General features: G+C 38.7%; 1 pseudogene; it reads right to left on the bottom strand.

The window, feature by feature from the left end:
• Window positions 1-3261: 3261 nt before the first annotated feature.
• Window positions 3262-10116, bottom strand: LOC108703053 (annotated as a pseudogene).
• Window positions 10117-21510: the final 11394 nt, after the last annotated feature.

Here is a 21510-nt window from a genome sequence, read left to right as displayed (position 1 = left end):
AAGTTCCAAAAAACAGTCTTTTCCTTTTTTCAAAGTGATAGCCTGCAAAGGTCCAATATTTTTTTGGGGTAACCCCCATACATTTCCTACGATATGGAACATATGTGTAGGACATTATAACAACTCTATTTTATTTATTAAGGTTCCCTGGACTTATGTAATGTAATGTATTTGCTGTAACATATACGTCCATTCAACTTTAACATTTCCCGCCGTATGCAAATTAGCCAATGCTAGCGCATCTTCGCTTTGATTGCTGGAGTAACGCTATCGAAAATCTGCCAGCGTTCGGCACCCTGGACACAACTTCGCACTTTCGTGAATTATCGTTGTCCTTGCGAATTTATGCCTGGCTAAGTGTTTTGATGGCTGTGAAGCCGTCGCTGGCAAATTTTCGCCGGTTAGGGAATTTGCCCCCAAGTCGGCAGCTTATCGGGCCGTGTGTAGAGCCCCCTGATGGGCTTTCATGATCGATATCTGGCCGAAAGTTGGCAGATGCCGATCGGGCTGGTTAGAAAATCCTGTCGGATTGCGACCGCATCTTTTCGTTGACACGGTCCCGCGATCAGACTGCTGGTTTGGCCTCTGTTCTGATCCAATTGTTGGGCCCTATTGGATCAGCCCGATATCGCCCACTTCAATGTGGGCATATCGGGAAGAGATCCGCACGTTTGGCGACATCACCAAACGAGCGTATCTCTACTCCTATGGCCAACATTAGACAGACTAAATCAGAGCAACTGTTTTCTGCAATCATGCTAGATATTTGCTACTATATTTCACAAAAAGCTCAGTGGGGTTAATTGTGGGAAAATGTTATTGCAAAAAAAAATTTGCATTATTTCATTTACTTTCAATGAAGTTGTAAAGTCCTAACTTTATATTTGGTTTAAACCAAAAGTTGCCTGAATGTACAGATACGTACAATTCCCCATTGCCATTTCCACAAACTTGGCAGCTTTTAGTTTTAGAAGTTTTTAATTCCATTTGAAGAGTTAAAACACATCTGTCATTGTAATAAATTTCCCCCTTTGTTTTTCTGTTGTTATAGGGCAAGCTGAAAATTAGAAGAAGCAGAAGGAAGGACAGATAACAAGCAAATAGGATGGAGAGCAGTTACATAGTTGTAATTAAAAGGAGAAGAGGAGATGGGGTGGAACTGGAGGGCTTGAGATTGTTTTCCTGAAATGCGAGCTATCACAAATGAAGACAGAGACTGCAAGGGGAAAATTTGTTTCATTCCCACCTGACTAAAATGTATTGCATAGCAAAAAAAAAACACGCCCAGTTTTTAATTTAATAAAATAATAGCCAATTCATATTGGCCTTCCTATTTGTGTTTATTCATATGGGGGTACGTCGCAGATATCAAATTACTATTTGCTTGAGAACACTTGAGTCAAGTTGTCCTTTACTGGTTTATGGCCTTATTCAGCTGAAGAAAAGATCGGTGTAAGTTGTCTATTCCAGAACAAAATGTCACTGTATGAAAAAGGGGGTCATGGGAATCCACTCTAAACATTAGTGGGACATGTATTGGTTAGGAACAGGGGCGCTCCACCAATGAGGCAAGTTGATCCACTCGCCTCAGGCAGCAGAGCCCCCCTGTTTGCCAGGGGCGGCAAAAATGTCGCCCCTGGCAAAATTTCGGTTTTCAACCTGGAAATTCAGCTCTTCTAGTGCAGAGAGCGCAATAGCGCTCTCTGCTCTAGCGTCGTGCAGCCCCCCGACCCCATCGTGCGCAGAAAATGTGAGCACCGTGAGGAGGGGTGGGGGCGGCAACAGAAGGATGCCTCAGGTTAGGAGTCACTGCACTAGTGAGAATAGAAGCAATGACTGCTGTCTCAGTTCTCATCCTGATTATTCGTTTGGCAATTTGTTCCTGCAAATCGTCCACAATATCTTGGTCATGATTTTTAACCATTTACATTCTGCAGCTTTATGTCTTTCCATTGCAGTGCATTTAAATAATAGTGATGATGTCAGTAAAAACATGCAACGAAGATACCTGCAATGGAAGGCGGTATATATCCATGGTTCCCACAATGGCTTGCATCAATAGGTGCACTGTAATGGGCTAAAGAGACATGAGGCTTACAGAAAAATAATGGTTGCATTAAATTTGAACACGTTAAGTGAAACATAGAATGAAGATAAATAATTAATTATGTGAGGAATGGTCCAAAAAAGATTAAAGGATTCTAACCTGCTTCTCTAATTCCAAAAATATTGTCTGATTTTCCTTGAGGGTCATTTAACGCCACAAGCAACCTTCTCAAGTGCAGCGATATTTCAGATTACTGTTTTTAATGAAAGCTTGTTGAAGTAGAAGTTTGCCTTTAAAATAAACATTAAGGTGGAATGCTGCTGGAAGGCAGCAAATGTTGTGAATGCTAATTATAGTGCATTTCTGAGTAAAATGGGTCGTTCCAAACATTGTTCAGGAAAACAGCGTACTTTGTATAAAAAGTTGGTTGGAGAGGGGAAAAAGTGCAGAAAATGATATGCTGCTCAGCTAAAATTATATTAAATGCTTTAAAATGGCAACCAAAACCTGAAAGATGTGGAAGAAAACGCAAAACTGCCATTCGAATATATAGAAGAATAGCCAAATATGGCAAAGACTCCAATGATCAGTTCCAGCAACATTAAGGAGGGTCTAAAGTTACCGGTGAGTAGAGGACGCCTATGTAAAGCCAAGCTCTCGACAAGAAGCCTCACCGAAGTCCCACTGGAGGAAGGAAGGAAGAAAATGCAATTATCAATGGTATATCTTGTTCTACAGCCAATAGCTTATAGAAATATAAATATTAGGGGCTAATGGGGAAACAAAAACTTAAAGATCCTTTATGTCCACTGAAGTTCAGTCTAGGGAAGAATCCTGAAACAGTATCAATTCCGTTTTCAAAGAAAACTCAGTTTTTTGCTTTGTCTCCCTTTCAGGGAGTGAAACAAAATTTCCTTTACTAGCAGAAATGTGCAAAGATGATCTGTTTTATCAGTTTTCCAACAAACAGCCCTACAGCCTAAAGGCAAGTTATATCTCATAGGTATACATTGTATTTACTATTTTGACTGAAGAAAGGCCCACATATCAGAAATCAGCACTCTCTGTTAAGATATTTGCCTGTCTGTATGCCTTAATCAGACAGTGAGAAAACTAACATGGCTATTTCCTAACACTACATTTATGCCCCTTACCCATCACAGACATTCACCTTTTCCCCCCATTATGTGCTGGGACATTTGATTAAACTACATAACAGAAAATAACTGCTGTTCAGCCAGAGTGATATTTCCTAAAAAAAAAAAAGGAATCTGTCCTTTTTCATCCTTCTTATTTTCAACACTTTATGTAACAGATTCATCTCATTTTAAAAATTTCCCTTTGTAGTCCATTATTCTGCAGATCCTCGCATTATAACGCTTATTGTAAAGGGAACTAAACTATTTCTAACTGCACAATTAATAGGGTACAGAAATATGAAGCAGCTGATGAAAAAGCTTGAACAAACACAGCTCACAATTGCGTAAAGTGTACTTTTTCAGTCTTCTTTTACGCTGCCCATTTTTGGAGAGGATTTGCAAACAGGTGGTACGATGCCACCTATAAGAGTCGGAAGACTCTGATTGCTTCTTTGTCCACTTAATAAACTACTACTTGTTCCGACAAAAACAGCAGACTCTTGGGGCCGTAAACCTTTGCAGAGGGCTACGTTTGGCTCTATGTCACCTGTTGCTTGCTGTTTAACCATTCTTGCAATATCCAACCTTTTAAGTCGATCCACGAAATTCATCTTCTGCTGCCCCACATCAGGTTGCTTCTTGGTTAATTTAAAGCCATACATTTCCTGCAGGAAATTGCTAGAAAGTTTTCAGATGGATTTTCTTGTGGCTCAGATGTGAAACAGGATGGGGGTAGAGAATAGGAAGGAGAATTGGGTGGAGAGAAAAGGCAAACTGTCTGGGTGTAGAAGTTGTGGCTTCTCTACATCAAGGGGCCTTTCCAGCTTTGCTGATATTCCATGTTCTTGCAAGAGTTTGGTTAGGTTACTGGTACTGCTGGATGTACTTGTGCAGTCACTTCTTTTGCTTATGGCCTCACCAACACTCAACCAACAAGAAGTGTGAGAGCCAACAAATGTGCTTGTTGAAGATGCACTGCTCTCTCCAAAGGAGAATGGTGTGTACATGGAACTAGAAAGGAAAAATATGCATTATTAAGTATTCTGTACAAACAAAATAGTTACAACATCCATCCAACAAAAACTGCTTACAGTTTGACATTTTCAGAACTAAGATCCTCACATGGGCGTTACCTGAGTGATTTCAGATGGGTGCAATATCCGGCAGGTGGTAAAGGTGAATGTTGAGTTTGTGCAGCCCTGGCACTTGCCAGGGTTTATTGCTACAATAAAGAATATGACAGATTAATTTACTTAGAAAGGCCTAATTGGAGCTTTACCTAATAGAAATGTTACAGCTACAGAAAATGTTCAGTATGAAAGACACTGTATGGCATAGGTTTTTTTTTCCTACCAATACCTGTATTGTGCATAGAAAAGTACATACAAATTCCAGAGGAGTTTACTTGGCTAATCATGGCAGTTATTATGAATGTTTATTTATATTTATGCAACCCACTGTGGAAACTCTGGATCTACTGTCAGGTTCATTGTGGCAGTAGTTCCAGGGTTCCCTAGTTACATTTTCAAACATTCATCAGAAGAAGCAGGATGGACACAATGTAACTGTGTGGAAGAGCAGGAGCATGTTTTGATGGAAGTATCATGAATATTCACTCTCTATTTTGTCCATTTTAACTTTACTGCACTTGCACGTGTGCATTTAAAACCTTTAAATGGTTTATAATCACTTAAGTTTCCTATGAACATTTAACTAATTTAATTACATATAGTGTGTTTATTCTGCCCAGAGAGACTGATTTATCTGTACTTTTTTATATTTACATTTATGAAAGCTGCTCTGTGGTTCCTCATCAGTTAAGGTCAACAGCACATGGGGACATCAACTGGCACCTATCACCTGAAATAGCTTGAGGATATTCTAATAGAGATAGGGTTGCCATCTGGCCGGTATTCTACCAGTCTAGCCAGCAAAACACCCAAGGCCTGGGGCAGTATTACAGCAATACAGTTGTCGGTAAATTGTAATGCCCATAAGTTTAGCCCCTGGCCTGCCCAATTTTGCCTCTTTTTTTGCCCAATTTCTTCCAAAACTAACTCATCTTTCATCTACGTATCATAGCCCCCCCACCACAATTGTTTGCTCAATAATCTGCCCATTTGCATTATTACTTTGCCCATTATGTCACAGTCTGCCCACCACCACCAACAGGTAAGATTCTTTTAGAAAGGTGGCAACCATAAATACTGTAGAGCCAATGGAGTGTGGGGTCATGAAACCATTGTGCCATTGCCCTTAATTTCTTTCACAGTGAAACAGAGGCCAAATATGTCGGAAAATATGTAAATTTACAAAATTTTATTTTCGAATCAGAATATTTTTAGAATGGGAACATCCCTTAAAACCATACGACAGTATGTACTGTTTGTTCTTAACTGATCAGTATGCAGTAATTTCCCTTAATTTATAATATAACTAGATTACCCACAGCTACATTAAATGCTGTATTTATAGATTGAAAATGTCTGTAACAGATCATCATTTTTAACTATAGGAACAGAGACAATATTTCTGTTTCTAGTTCATTACCAGAGGATGAAGTGGATGTGGCAGCAATGGGTGGCAAGAAAATATTAAAAGTGTTGTTTGGCACATCATCTTCCCTTTTTTGCACAAGAAACATTATGCCTCTTTCCTCCTCATCATCATCCTTCTCATCTTCCTTCAGGTCACAGAGGTGGTACTCGGTATCTTCTGGAAGTGGTTGGAAATCTTTGGTCATAACTCCAGGTTGGGGATCCAATACTGTACCAAGGTTTGGCTGAGCCAGCTGTTGCCAGTGAAAAAGAGTTTGGAAACCTGAATGAGAAGGAATGTGATACTGATATGACAATTCTGTATGGTTGACATTTGATACTGTCATGGGAAAAAAAAATCCCAAAATGAATCAGTTAATAGTGCTGCTCCAGCAGAATTCTGCACTGAAATCCATTTCTCAAAAGAGCAAGCAGATTTTTTTGTATTGAATTTTGAAATCTGACATGGGGCTAGACATATTGTCAATTTTCCAGCTGCCCCAAGTCATGTGACTTGTGCTCTGATAAACTTCAATCACTCTTTACTGCTGTACTGCAAGTTGGAGTGATATCACCCCCCTCCCTTTTCCCCCCCAGCAGCCATACAAAAGGACAATGGGAAGGTAACCAGATAACAGCTCCCTAACACAAGATAAACAGCTGTCTGGTAGATCTAAGAACAACACTCAATAGTAAAAACCCATGTCTCACTGAGACACATTCAGTTACATTGAGAAGGAAAAACAGAAGCCTGCCAGAAAGCATTTTTCTCCTAAAGTGCAGGCACAAGTCACATGACCAGGGGCAGCTGGGAAATTGACAAAATGTCTAGCCCCATGTCAGATTTCAAAATTGAATATAAAAAAATCTGTTTGCTCTTTTGAGAAATCGATTTCAGTGCAGAATTCTGCTAGAGTAGCACTATTAACTGATGCGTTTTGAAAAAAACATGTTTTGCGATGACCGGATCCCTTTAAGAACACTGCTTCTGGAAAGCATACAAAAGTCTGGCTAAAGTAAGGATTGCTATTATAGCAGATATTACTATTCTTTTTAGCCATCTGAACAAGGAATCAAAAACAAATATTCACAAAAGGACTGTACTTTCGTTCACCATAGCAAGATTCTTCATCCATACTGCACTCTCTTCGCATTGTGCCCTCAATCTCAGCCGCGAGTGAGTCCTAGGGAAAATTACATTACAGTTATATTCATAATGTTATCTTCGATATTAACTACTTGTTAGAGATAAACTATTTTTGGGGCTCTTACCACTGGAAAAATACTACAGGACTGGGGTCGCCTGAGAAGAGCAGAGGGACTGGCTTTGCATCACATCATTTTCAACTCATCTTGATATTCCTGTAGCATCCCCTGGATCTCTGCATTTCTGTCCTGTAACTCATGGAGCTGCAACCGAAAAGCAGAAAAAAAATAAAGCTGTTTCACAATAATGGACAAAAGCTGCAGCATTTTGAATTTGCCTTCTAATGGAACGCCTGCAATTAATTTCCTTGTGCCTAAAAAATAACTTCTTAATGTTTGTATATTCATGTATGCAGTGTGTATAGGTTTCTGTATACACAACCCTATTTGTAAAGTACTGCAAAATATATTAATAATCACATAGGGGCACATTTACTATGGGTCGAAGTAAAATCCTTCGACTTCGAATATCGAAGTCGAAGGATTTACCGCATTTCATTCGTTCGATCGAACGCTTAAATCCTTCGAATTGAACGATTCGAAGGATTTTAATCCATCGCTCTAATGATTTTCCTTCGATCCCAAATTGACAGGAAAGCGACCTTCCCCATAGGCTAACATTGATGTTGGGTAGGTTTTAGTTGGCGAAGTAGGGGGGGCGAAGTTTTTTTTAAAGAGACAGTACTTCGACTCTCGAATGGTCGAATAGTCGTAGTCTAAGTAGCCAATTCGATGGATGAAGTAGCCAAAAAAACGAAGTATTTTTTATTCTATTCATTCACTCGAGCTAAGTAAATGTGCCCCTGTTACAGAAAAACACATCTTAAAATGTCAGCAGGTTCCCAAACTGTGGAGCGGCCCCTGGAGTGCCTGAAGCAGTAGCAGGGGAAGACTATTTTTCTATATCTGTAAACTTATAAGCTAAGAAGACCTTTGCCTTAAGTTTAAGTTACAACAAAACCAATACAGAAAGTGTCCAGTAATTTTCACAATTCAGCGTTAAGTACCATTTATAGTAATTTTGGTGTAGAAAGATTTTGTTTGTTAACTGTATCTCACCAATTAACACTGTTCCCTAACAAAACTAACCGCAGCAGTAAGTTGCCTTTGGGCCTCCTTAGATGCCTTTAGGTGGATTCCTAACACTTCCTTCTCGATTGCAATCTTTGAAAACAAGCATTCTTAGTTAGTAATGACATTCTTAGTTAATGGTAAAACACCATGTTATTGAACGGAGTACAAGGACCGTAGGATGCATACCTTCACCTTGTTTATGCATCTTAGTTTATGCTGAAGATCAACAATTAGAGAGAGCACTGTTGATATTTCCTCTTGGTATCGAACATTCTCCTCCGACTTAATTGCTAGATCCTCTGTCAATTTGCTAATCTGAATGCTGGATTCCACTATAGTAAGAACAATTACTATTACAAGGATTTATGCACCATATTTTCTTGCAGCAAGAACAAAATCAGAATATACAATGATCGGTACATGCTCAGTTTCAAAATATATGCAAAGAACCAATGTACATCATTTGTATATCTACATTTTTTAAAGAAATAGTGTTACTACAGCGGCCTTAAATACAATATGGATGAGTAGCGTTGTGCAGATCTATAGACCATAAATAGAGAATGTATTTGGAATATAATTTTCCTTTGTGTATGAATTAAGACCTAAAACTGCATTGCATTGTATATTTTATTAAATAGACAATAGATATTAATATGTAAATATATGTACATTTATGGCACTTCCTATTATAGGTGTCATTTCAGGTCTTTTAAAAACAACACTTACTTAAAAATATGAAGCAGCCTATGTGCGTAGAGCTGTAGTCGTTACTTTAAAGGTACTTTTTGTAATGTCTAATATAAGTATTTACACTTATGAATTTCCTTCACACAGTCAATGACCAATTGTTGTTCTTTCTGCTCATATGTTATTGTTTCTAGTTTTAGGTGACTAGCCTAAAATAAACAGCAAAAGGACAAAGTGTAAGGATTGAATAGGAACAAATAACTGATTAGCATAAGTAACACTTGACTTATGTTGCGTGTCTTTTTAACATCCTTTAAAACAGTCACCATATTTAAGATATTTTAATGTTTTCACCACTGAAGTAGCATTTTTATAACATAACCTCTGAGAAATAATATTGTTTTCTAATCCTTTCCCAACTCTTTCATTTTAAAGAAACCCTGTTGCTTTTCTATGAATGCAATGACAGACATATACAGAACAATTTTTCCTCTGATTCCTCCTCACCTAAACATTCTTTTGTGCGCACATTCTAAATCTGTGTGCTCAGGTCAGAATTGATTTAAAAGATTGTGTTTTCACACAAAATTCTTTGTGCGCACCACAATTTGTTGTGCGCACTGGCCTTCAAACACCAGAATTCCCATCCCATTTGTGATATATTCAATATGAAGGCATTCCATCCCCTGAATTACTCATGTGTACATGTAAGGCTATATAGTCACATAGGCAGATAAGTAGCTGCTACTAATCTGGTTTCCATTCTTCCTTGCTCTGCGACAAAGCGCTTCTTCTTCAGGCGATAAATCTCCCCAAAAAGCCTTCCCACCGGCTAGAATCGAAATTGCTATGGGATGGCACTCTGAGCGCTTCATTTTCCGAAGTCGCCCAGAGTTTTCTTTTGAGGCAACTTCAGAAAACAATGAGTGTCGCGTGCAATCCCACAACAATTTTGATTCTAGCCGGCGGAAAGACTTTTCGGGGAGATAGTCGCCCGAGGTAGAAGCGCTTTGTCACAGGGCGACTAAATCTCCCCAAATCTTCGCGTGTCACTAGCCTTACTGGGCAAGTACTTAGTGAACACTTTTAGTCACCTAAAATAAATAGCTACTACTGTCCCAGTGGAAAACAGCTTCAGTTTATTAGCTCAGCTGGAAGATTAATGTAAAGGTGGTTTTATACTGTTAGATGGAAAAACGCCTTAAATCAATAATGTTAATGTCTAATTGGATTTCTCTTGAATACGGTCAGAGATAATGGGGCATATAAATACTTGCTGGGTAAGATGGTAAGTTTAGTCCAGTAATCTATAGCAACCCATAAAATGTTTTAGTAAGAACAAATTAATGATTTCTATAAGTACAATAACTAGGGTAAAATATGCCATTACTTCATATTCTATAAAGTCCATCATATTCAGCATCTTCAAAAGTCCCCACGTTTTTTTTTTTTTTAAAGCATCTTTTTCTTAAACATAGCAACGGTGTCGGCTGGGATGCCAGGGGCCCACCAGAAAACCTAGACCATGGGCCCATTTTCCAATTTAATTTTCTTCGACTTCTCATTTAACCTTTTTATTTTCTTAGTACTTTTTATAAATGATATACTCTATTTTTCAATCTATTTGGCCTCTTTGATTCCATAAAGAATTAGGAAATGAACATGAAATTGTAACAAATACTCAGAAGAAGGAGGGCCCACTGACACCTGGTATCCTGTTGGGTCAGTCCGACACTGCAAAGCAATACTAACTTTATGCAATATCTTATAATGATAGTGATTATACAGTTGCCGTGGGTTTCAATACAGTTGTTGGACAACTCTGCACCTATGTTCATAAATAAGTGCCAGTAAATCCCTGCCTTAAAATAGACCTCAGATACACTAATACAACTTTATTGACCCATCTTACTTGCACATCTATGCATTCTATCAATTACAAACTATGGGTTCCCTCACTTTGTTAAACCTGTTTGCTGTTACAGCAACAGGAGTGAAATTTGGTGGCATTGTAAAACATGAAAAATTGAAGGGCATATAAAAATAACATATTATAAGGTATGTTTTAAAGATAATATGGGTTAAAGCGAACTGTACGTGATGCTTAGCTGCCCGAAAGCAATGTCCTGCCATGTCTGGAAGTACAACTATAAATTTTCAAAGTCAAATGGTCAATTTGGATGTAGCCTAACATCTGTCCGTGTGAGGCAAGAAAACAACTAAGAAATTACAGGAAGCCTGAGGATGATTTGCATAAAAGTTATGTTTTAGACTTATGCAAAATATTTAGAATAATGTTCCAGTGGATTCTAACATACTTGCGAGCGCAACGAAAAGTTCTCTTCTTGTGTCAGAATGGGAACATATGAACTCAATGGCATAAGGGCCCTGTTGTTTTTGTCAGGCAACTTGTGGAATTAAAAGAACCAGGGTCAAACTGGGGGGCGTTCGACCCTGATTTCAGGGCCCCCCTACGGACCCCCCCCTGCACCACACGTGTGCGCTAGTACACTTGAGTGGAAGCACGTGTGCGCATCACCAGAAGCGCGCGCATGCAGGAAAAAGAAAAGCAGCGTGTGCAGGTAGAAGAAAAGCAGAACAGGGTGTGGATCTGTGCTGGTGGGGCGCACAAGAGACTGGCCGCACCGGGTTTTTTTTTCTGGTGTCCCGCTAGCCCAGTCCGACCCTGAAAAGAACAAATTAAGGATAACCAAATTCTCTTGGTCACAGTTCATACTATTTAACTTACATTCTCAAATAAGAGCTCTATTTTGGTGTTTAATTCCTAAGCAACGTCTAATATGCTTCCAATTTATAGCAGTGGTTACAATAAAATATACAATGGTTTCTTTACCAAATTAAGCAATTGTTGCTGCCAATGAATGCTTAAACTTCCAGGAATCTGTTGGCAGTCTGAATTCTAATATCATCTTTGAGCCATTACTAATCATTTGCATTCTAGATTTCTATGGAAATTAATCAAAAAGGGAAGTGAAGAAAAGCAAAAGGCAGTCTCACCTCTGTCAGCAGATGTCTGAGCATATCACTGTCATAACTTCTGCTCAACTGTTCCACTCTGTCTGATCCCAAAACTAGAACAGGAAAACAAACCAAAAGAGAAATATGGAAAGGTGCTGAAGCTGGTTTTCCTCTAAAAATAAAATGTTATGTGAACTCAAGCATTTAATTAAAAGAAAATATCTATTGTATTTGTCTATTGCTTCTAAAAATACATCAGAAATATTGACATACTTGATCCAGGCCTGTACATAATGGGAACATTAACATTGTAACAAAAAAAACTAGTTTACCTAGGGAACCTAGGGAACACTGGCTGGTCTGATAAGCCTCATCCAAGAGGTTAGATGAATGTTCCGTAAAATCTTACAGTCCAAGAAATGGAGGCAAGAGAAAGCAGAAAGTTGGTGGACAGAGAAGAAAAATAACAAAAGCGTTAAAAAAGGAAGGTATTAACTCCTTTGCAATTTTGCTTTGATTAGACCAGTCAGATTTGTATATGAAAACTTACAAAAACGTTTATCTTAACTGCTGGACAAAGCAGTAGCTATAAAATCAAGGTAAAATGAAACCCTCTAGGGGCAATAGAGCTTTGGGTACCAACATGGAAGTTTTGCACTAAGACGCCAGGGACGTATCTGAGGGTGTTAATTCACACACGGAAGCTTGATTGAATTCAGCTGTCTCTCATAGAAGACCACTCTAGATTTGTATACAACAAATTTGTATTCCCTAGTTCTACCTACTGGCATGCACACCAAAAATTGCTTCATTTTTACAAAATGTAAGACTTAGAAAAAGTTGTATTCTGTGATATTCATAAGTTTAATATAGACCTGAACTCTCTTTGGGCTAGCCCACATCTGGTGACTGTTAGCTTATATCAAGGTTGTAGTTAAACCTTGGTTATTATTGTCATTCTCCTATAGTTCACCAGCTGAAGTTGGGGAACTGCTGTAACTGCTAATTATAGACCAAGAACATGAATGTCAATGTTGAGAGTATAACTCCCTCCTTACTAGCATCATAAACACACATATGCACTTACCTTCCAGAGTAAAATGAAAAATTCCTTTCTTGAAGGTCCCCATAGACATAGAGCCGAGATCTACAGAGATAACACTATCCCGTTCAAACTTAAAAACCCATGAATTTCTTCACTTGGTCATCACTTGGTAAGTCACATAGCAGTTTACTGATCTGACATAACGTCTCTAATAGAATCTTTCCATTTTAAGTCAAGCAACGACAGTTGTAAACATCTGTGACAGTCTAATAGGCACCATCATACATCTGTTATATATTTTTTTAGAACAGCAAATGTTTTATAGCTGTTTAAACTAGGGATGCACCGAATCCAAGATTCGGTTTGGGATTCTGCCTTTTTCAGTAGGATTCAGATTCGGCCAAATCCTTCTGCCCGGCCAAACCGAATCCTAATTTGCATATGCAAATTAGGGGCAGGGAGGGAAATTGCGTGACTGTTTGTCACAAAACAAGGAAGTAAAAAATGTTTTCCACTTCCCACCCCTAATTTGCATATGTAAATTAGAATTCAGTTCGGTATTCGGACAAATATTTCGCGAAGGATTCGGGGGTTTCGTCCAACCCAAAATAGTGGATTTGGTGCATCCCTAGTTTAAACATTAGCCAGTCATTCTTCCCTCTTCGGATGCAACTGTGAATATATAGTGAATAAAGTACCCCCTCTTGTAAAATATAAGGATATTATAAGTTACCGAGGAGTTTCATGACCATATAAAAACACGAGGCCGAAGGCCGAGTGTTTTTATACAGGTCATGGAACTCAGAGGTAACTTATAATATCCTCATATTTTACAACTGGGGGTACTTTATTTATTATAATACACAAATTTTAGTGAGTCATGTGACAGAAATTACATCACTACTCACCGTTTATAACTGATGACATCACTACTCACCGTTTATAAGGATATAATTTACAAGATATTCACGGCTTTTGTGTATTATATAAAAATATCAGTCATCAGATGACAAAATGACTAGTATAACAAAAGTCAGCACAGTGATTTCTTTGGCAATATACACTATAAACATAACTATAAAGAGCAAATGGATCTGCAGATAAAGAAGTGCCAAAAACCCTAACTCTGAAATGAAATATGTTGGTAGCATTTTTTCTAACTGTATATTTGTAGCTTATTTGATGTAAAATTCTGATTCCAGGCTGTTTCTTCCATGCCTGTCACTGCACACACATACAAGGAGTGGAAAGCAGCAGATTGGCACTTCTCTAATGACATACAGTGGTGCTTGGAAAAACTAGCCAAAAGCCATTTTAAAAGTAGCCCAATTTGGCTCCCACACAACCTGCTGCTGTTGTCACTGACTGAATGGTTGCTATGGCAACTGCCCTGGTGCAATTCTGCCGCTCTTAGACACTTTGTCCTTGACTCTGTCCCTAAATACTGGGGTCCCCCCCTCAGAGCTCAATCCCAGGCTGAGAGGGGCACAAATTGCACCAAGAGGCGGGACCACACGGGGAAGGAGCCTGGTGCAACTGCTGAATCTCTGTCACCCACGGGTTAACTGTGTCCGTGTCACTTTCACTGGTCACTCAGGGGTTAAGCAGAAACGTCAGACAGAGGAGTGAGGAGCAGAGGTGCCTGAATCCCCCTCCAGAGCTAAACTGCTAATGCAAATATATAAATGTGCTTAAAACACTGCATTTCATTGCCCTAATTATACAGAAGCGCCTGAGCCTGGGTAACTGGCTGCTGGGAGACACTAAGACAACATAATTTGTAGCGGGATACACCTGCTCCAGCTCCTACTCCCAGTTCCAATTTACCTCTGTCCCAGTCATGCGAGTCACTCAGACACAGCTCAGCAATTCGCATGATCTTATTGAGCCTTCCTGCACACACGCACACAGTCCCTCCAGCCAGGCCAGCAACGAAGCCAGGGGGCGTGGCGTGCCGTCAATCAGCCCGTGGAGAAGCTCACACAGCAGCAGCAGGACCGACTAAAATTGGAATAAAACATTTGGGCAGGTTTTAAAAGTCTAAACCCGCGGAACCATTCAAAACTAGCCATGGCGGGTTTGGACTTTTAAAACCCGCCATTACAGTTCAAAACCCGCCAACCTGGCAACCCTGTGATAATCGTGTCACTGTCTTAATCAACAGCTTCTATAGGAAACGTTAACATGTGAAGAGATGCAAGTGGAAGACTATAATAATCCATCCACAATGTACTCCACCGTGCTGGCAGATGAGGTAAATCCTTATGCTCACACTCTGCTGCTCTTGTCTGCTCTGTGTGTAAGTTTAGACCAGCCAGCAGGGGGCGGAGCTACATGGAGAAATCACTGAACTGGGAAACCCATGTCGAGAAGTGGAGAAGGTGTGTAAATAACACACAGATATTCATTTATTTAACCTGGCTACTGTAATACAGATATGATGTTTATGGTATATGGGAGCTGAAGGAATGTGAGCAAGTTTGGGTTTCTATAAAAGTGCCTAATAATGTGCTTATAAACAAGCAGCTAAAGAGTAACAAGTCTGGGCCCAAGATCCTTTAGGGCTGTATGGGTTTATATTACTAGGCAATGATAGTTTGGGTTTAGTGTTCAAGAAGAGATAGAGTTGGAAGAAATCCAACCTTAAAGGACAAACATCATTTAAAAAAAAAAAAATTCTGTTCCCCTGCACTGCTACAAACAGCATTTGGGCATTAGAACTACAGAGTTATCAACACGTATGTGACAAAAAAAAAAACATTGTTAGTAAGTCTATTGTATTGATGGTCATTGCAGATACAGTCATATGAAAAAGTTTGGGAACCTCTTAATTCTTTGGAGTTTTGTTTATCATTGGCTGAGCTTTTAAAGTAGCAACTTCCTTTTAATATATAACATGCCTTATGGAAACAGTAGTATTTCAGCAGTGACATAAAATTTATTGGATTAACAGAAAATATACAATATGCATCATAACAAAATTAGACAGGTGCATACATTTTGGCGACACAACAGAGATATTACATCAATACTTAGTTGAGCCTCCTTTTGCAAATGTAACAGCCTCTAGACGCCTCCTATAGCCTTTGATGAGAGTCTGGATGGCAGTATTTTTGACCATTCGTCCATACAAAATCTCTCCAGTTCAGTTAAATTTGATGGCTGCCGAGCATGGACAGCCTGCTTCAAATCATCCCATAGATTTTCCATGATATTCAAGTTGGGACTGTGATGGCCATTCCAGAATATTGTACTTCTCCCTCTACATGGAGCTGGTCACTGCTCCTGTATAAATTTAACAAACAAGTAAAAGTTGTGCTCACCTCAAGTTTTTTAAAAGCATGAACACAACTTTTCCTTGTTTGTTATAGTTATACAGGAGCAGTGACCAGCTCCATGTTGTAGCTCCCACCCTTCCCAGCTATAGTCAGGTGATCTCACTGGTGGCTAATAAAAGGGCAACCATGTTTGGGAGTTTTACTTTGAAAGAAGCGAGTAAGTTCTTAGAGTTTTTTTGTAAAATGTATAATGAAGCAATAGAATTCTTAATGAATTAGATGAAAATTAAGCGTAGGACTGGCCAGATATGGGATGACACGTAGTTGGCCAGCTTAAATATATTGCAATATATGGACAAACAATCCCTGTTTTGTTTAAAGGGTAAGGCATTTTTCAGTAGCAGTATGCACAAAAAGCCCTAAATATGAAAAACAAAACATTCAGGTTTTGTAAGCTTGGAAGACAAACGTCCATCTCCTATAGGGGCAGATTCACTAAAGGGCGAAGTGACTAACCCTGGTGAAAGTTCGCCAGTGTGAAGTCATTTCGCAACTTCGCAAATCAGTCACGCTGGCGAAAATTCGGCAGCAATGATGATAGCCTAGCTCAAATTCGCACCCTAACGCTGGCAAAGGGGGCGAAAATAGGCAAATTTATTAACATTGGTATTTTTCTGAACGTGACCTCCTTCGCCAGAGTTTACTTCGCCGGGTTAGAGTAGGCGAAGTGCAATAGAGTAAAAAAAAAAGTTGAAATTTTTTCTAAGTCCCAAAAAACGCTGGCATCTTTTACTTTTTTAAGGGTGATAGGCTGAAAAAAAATTTAAAAATTTTTTTTTTGGGGGCACCCTCCTTCCCCCCTACATTTCCTAACATATCGCACCTAAACTATACAGTGTGCACATGTATAGGGCAAAATATTAACTCTATTTTATTTTATGAAGCTTTCCCAGGCTTGTGTAATGTGATGTATTTGCTGCTACATATACGTCCATTGTACTTTAGCGCCGTATTCAAATGAGACATCGCTAGCGTAATTTTGCTTTGCTTGACGAATTAACGCTAGCGCATTTTAGTGATTTTGCGTACCGCAGGCGAAAATACGCCTGACGAAGTGCGGCGAAGCTGTTGCTGGCGCAACTTCGGATCTTAGTGAATTTGCCCCATAGAGTCCATTTAACACTAATAATTCAAATGTTTTTTCTTTGTAATAATAAAACAGTGCCTTGTACATCATCCTAATTAAGTGACATAAATCCACATTGGTGGCAAAACAATCCTACTAAGGTTTATTACATTTTTAAATATTTTTTAAATGACTTAAGGTATGGTGATCCAAATTATGGAAAACTCTTTATTACAAGATTCCCAGGTCCCTTTCTGGATAATAAACTGCATACCTACAGTATAGTCAGACATTGTTATCCTCATAGACGAACCTTATATAAAATTTTCATGATGGGCAAAAAGATGAAGGCCACTAACATTTTTTTTTTTTTTAATTACCAGAAATGCTCTAAAGCAGGCATATATAACATCTGTATGCTCCATCTGTTGGGGGACTACACCACGTACCTCTAAGTCAGCTCAGTTCCGAAGTCTGCGAACTGCTGTAAAGCAACATCTGGAGCACCAATATTTTGTTTGTTTACTTGTGTGACATATGTTACTAAAATAAAACAAGCAATTTCTAGTAAATAAAATACTTCTTCACGATAACGCGTTCATATTTACTTGGTATTTCAGAATATCAAGCCTTTTGTAATTCCCCCCCAAACTGGCACAAATTAGCCCAAACCCTAGCTAAGAGCTCTTACACATGGGAGTTTAGGGCATGTGATCCCCTGCGGTTGAATGCATTGAAACAAAAGGCAGACGAGCACAGGCCCAAACGCTGTCAACTGTATAGGGCAGGCCTCATGAAGATGCAAGTTAGCATTGAATGTAGGTGGAATGCAGCATGTTGTGACAATTTACTGTAAACTCTATGTTGTACTAGTTACTATAATGATCTACTTTGCAGATATATTTGAGAGCAAAGCAAATAAAATGTAAAAAAATGTAAAAAAAACAACTGTGCTCCAGTTTTCCTGCAAGCCAGGCAACAACTTTACAAATTCTCCTGATAATATGGACACTGGGAGGCACTGTTTGACTGGAATCTGTGAATAAAACAAATTGAATTTTTTTAGCTCATATAGAAATTTAGCAGATCTAAGTACTGTATATAGGTTTAAAAAGCATATGGATATATTGGATAGAAAATCAATTTATAAATAAGATATATTCTCTCTGTAAATTCATGTATATGTAGTGTAGTGATAACATTTCAATTCAGTAAATGTATTTGAAAAAGATAGGGGTCAGGCCTGGATTTGTCGAAAGGCCACCAAGGCATGCTGCCCAACCACACTCACAATGGACAATGGTTCAAAAACACTGGGGATTTTTTTAATTATGTAACTATGTAAATCCGGTCTTGATAGGAGGAAAGGATTTGTCCTTAATTGGGTGCACCATTTCCAACCAATAACTCTTTTTTCTCAATTACTTAATGCATTATGGAAGAGTCCCATTGTGCATTTGCAGCTGCCACTAATCACCGTTGCCAGATAATTATCAATCACCGCACATACCTCATCAAACGGTTTCTGTTTTTACCGATTCCCTCGAAAATATCAAAGTAACAAGATCTTGTGATAGAGCATACATAACTTCATGAACACTCAAGTCAGTCTTCTCACCATCTCCAGAACCATCTAACCAATGGTGCCTGAGCTTTACTGCACTGACTGTATGAAATCCACGACCCTGGACTATCATAGAAGCACCTTCACTAGAAACAATAACAGTGTAAAATCATTCTTATTTACTATTGCATTCCAAAAATGTATTGATTTAAGTGTCCTGTAACATTTATCCACAGCATAAGTTAAAGGAGTAGTCCACCTTTTTGTCTGCTGAGTTCAGCAACCCACATTTGAAATAGGCAGAAAAAGGATTCAAATCATTAAAGAAACATAAAAAATGTACATCAGCTGAAGAATTACTGTTCTGTGTACGATACCCCTTATCTACAGTATTAGGGCTAGGAGTTTGAGAATTCAAAAAATACATTTTCCACTGAATATTATAAATAGGTGGGACACTAACAATAAATCTGAGATTCACTGTTCAATATAAGGATATCAGGATATTTTCAGAAAATTGTGAAGGTTTCTAAAAGATGACAATAATGCATTGCAAACAATCAACATTTGCATTTTTTAAATTCCTATTTAATTGTTACCCCTTGGCAGATGGGGTAAATCTTTTATTACTCATGAAAACTATATTTCTAATTTTATCAAGGGTCGAATTTCGAAGTGTAAAATACTTTGAAATTCGACCATCGAATTGAATAATTTAGAATATTGAAGTCGAAGTTTTTTGCATCAAAATTGGCCGTTTTGCAGTCGAAGGAAAATCGTTTGAACGATTCGAAGTATTTCATCGATCGATCAAACGTTTTTCCTTCAAATTCTAAAGACTTAGAAAAATGTTTGCAATAGGTTGTAGACAGCCCCCATTGGGTAACATTGCAATTTGGCAGGTTTAAGTTGGCGAAGTATTGAAATCGAAGTTTTTTAAAGAGACAGTACTTAGATATTCAAAGTTGAACTTTTTTACTTCGAATCGAAAAATCCAAAAAATTACTTTGAAATTCAAAGTTTTTGAATTCAAATATTCACTTCGAATCCACTTTGACCCTTGATAAATCTGCCCCTAAGAAGCCAATTTAAGCATGCTTGACCCCAGGTGTTCGAAGAAAGAAACCACATAATTTTGTTATGATGCATATTGCGTATTTTCTGTATAAACTTTATGTCACTGCTGAAACACTACTGTTTCCATAAGGCACATTATATATTAAAAGGAAGTTGCTACTTTAAAAGCTCAGCCAATGATCAACAAAATTCCAAAGAATTAAGAGGTTCCCAAACTTTTTCATATGACTGTGGGTGTGTTACACTAACATGGAGTGTGTAGCTGCAGATCTGTGTCCATGATGGCAGGAGGAGTGGAGGAGCAGGAGGGAGTCGCCAGATCAAGTGCTTGTGCCAGATCCATTGATCACAGGCGTGGGCGTTGCTGGAGGAACACGGAAGTGCAGGCAGCAGCGCGCAGACATGTGTGTCTGTTGCGTCTATGGGGCCCCTGGACGATCGCGCCCCATGGGCCCCTGTCCCACCCACTCCGCTCGTTGCCTTGGGGCTTCTGAGCAAACGGGGAAGGAGCGAGCAGCATTTAAAGCCGCTCCTCAGCTCCCCCACACGCATATGCTGCAGAACGTAGAATCTACGATCTGTGACATTTCAAGATACTTTTCCACAGAACGTAGATTCTACGTTCTGTGGCGCTTAAAGGGTTGATAGATATCTATTGTCTATTTAATCAAATATACAATGCATATACAATGCAATGCATTTCCTTAGGTCTTAATTCATACACAAAGGAAAATTATATTCCAGATAGTCTACATTCTCTATTTATGGTCTATAGATCTGCATTTCTTTAAAAAATGTAGATAAACAAATGATGTATATTGGTTCTTTGCATATATTTTGAAACATTGTATATTCAGATTTTGTTCTTGCTGCAAGAAAATATGGTGCATAAATCCTTGTAATAGTAATTGTTCTTGCTATAGGGGAATCCAGCATTCAGATTAGCAAATTGACAGAGGAGCTCGCAATTAAGTCGGAGGAGAATGTTCGATACCAAGAGGAAATATCAACAGTGCACTCCTGTTGTTGATCGTCAGCATAAAGAGAGGTATGCATCCTACGGTTCTTGTACTCTATTTATAAAATGGTGCTTTACCATTAACTAAGAATGTCATTATTCTGCTTATTTTCCAAGAGTGCAATCGAGAAGGAAGTGTTAAGAATCCACCTTAAGGCATCCAAGGAGGCCCAAAGGCAACTTACTGCTGCGGTTAGTTTTGATAGGGAACAGTGTTCATTGGTGAGATACAGTTAACAAACAAATTCTTCCTACACCAAAATTACTATAAATGGCACTTAACGCAAAATTATGAAAATTACTGGACACTTTCTGTATTGGTTTTGTTTTAACTTAAACTTAAGGCAAAGGTCTTCTTAGCTTATAAGTTTTCAGATATAGAAAAACAGTCTTCCCCTGCTACTGCTTCAGGCACTCCAGGGGGGCGCTCCACAGTACTTTACAAATAGGGTTGTGTATACAGAAACCTATACACACTGCATACATAAATATACAAACATTAAGAAGTTATTTTTTCGAAATCGAAAAGACTCTGGCAAATAGAACCGAGGAGGTGGAAAAGCTTCAAAGTAAGATAATTACTAACCAGAAAACAATACATAAGACGGTGTTATCCCATAACTCACGGTTGGACGATCTACAGAGACAGTTGGAAGATCAAGAGAACAGAGGAAGGAGAAATAATATAAGAGTTAGAGGAATGAAAGAACAGGACAAAGAAGAGAATATA

This window comes from Xenopus laevis, chromosome 9_10S, assembly GCF_017654675.1.
Source record: "Xenopus laevis strain J_2021 chromosome 9_10S, Xenopus_laevis_v10.1, whole genome shotgun sequence".
Classification (NCBI taxonomy): domain Eukaryota; kingdom Metazoa; phylum Chordata; class Amphibia; order Anura; family Pipidae; genus Xenopus; species Xenopus laevis.
This window is presented reverse-complemented; position numbering and strand designations above follow the sequence as displayed.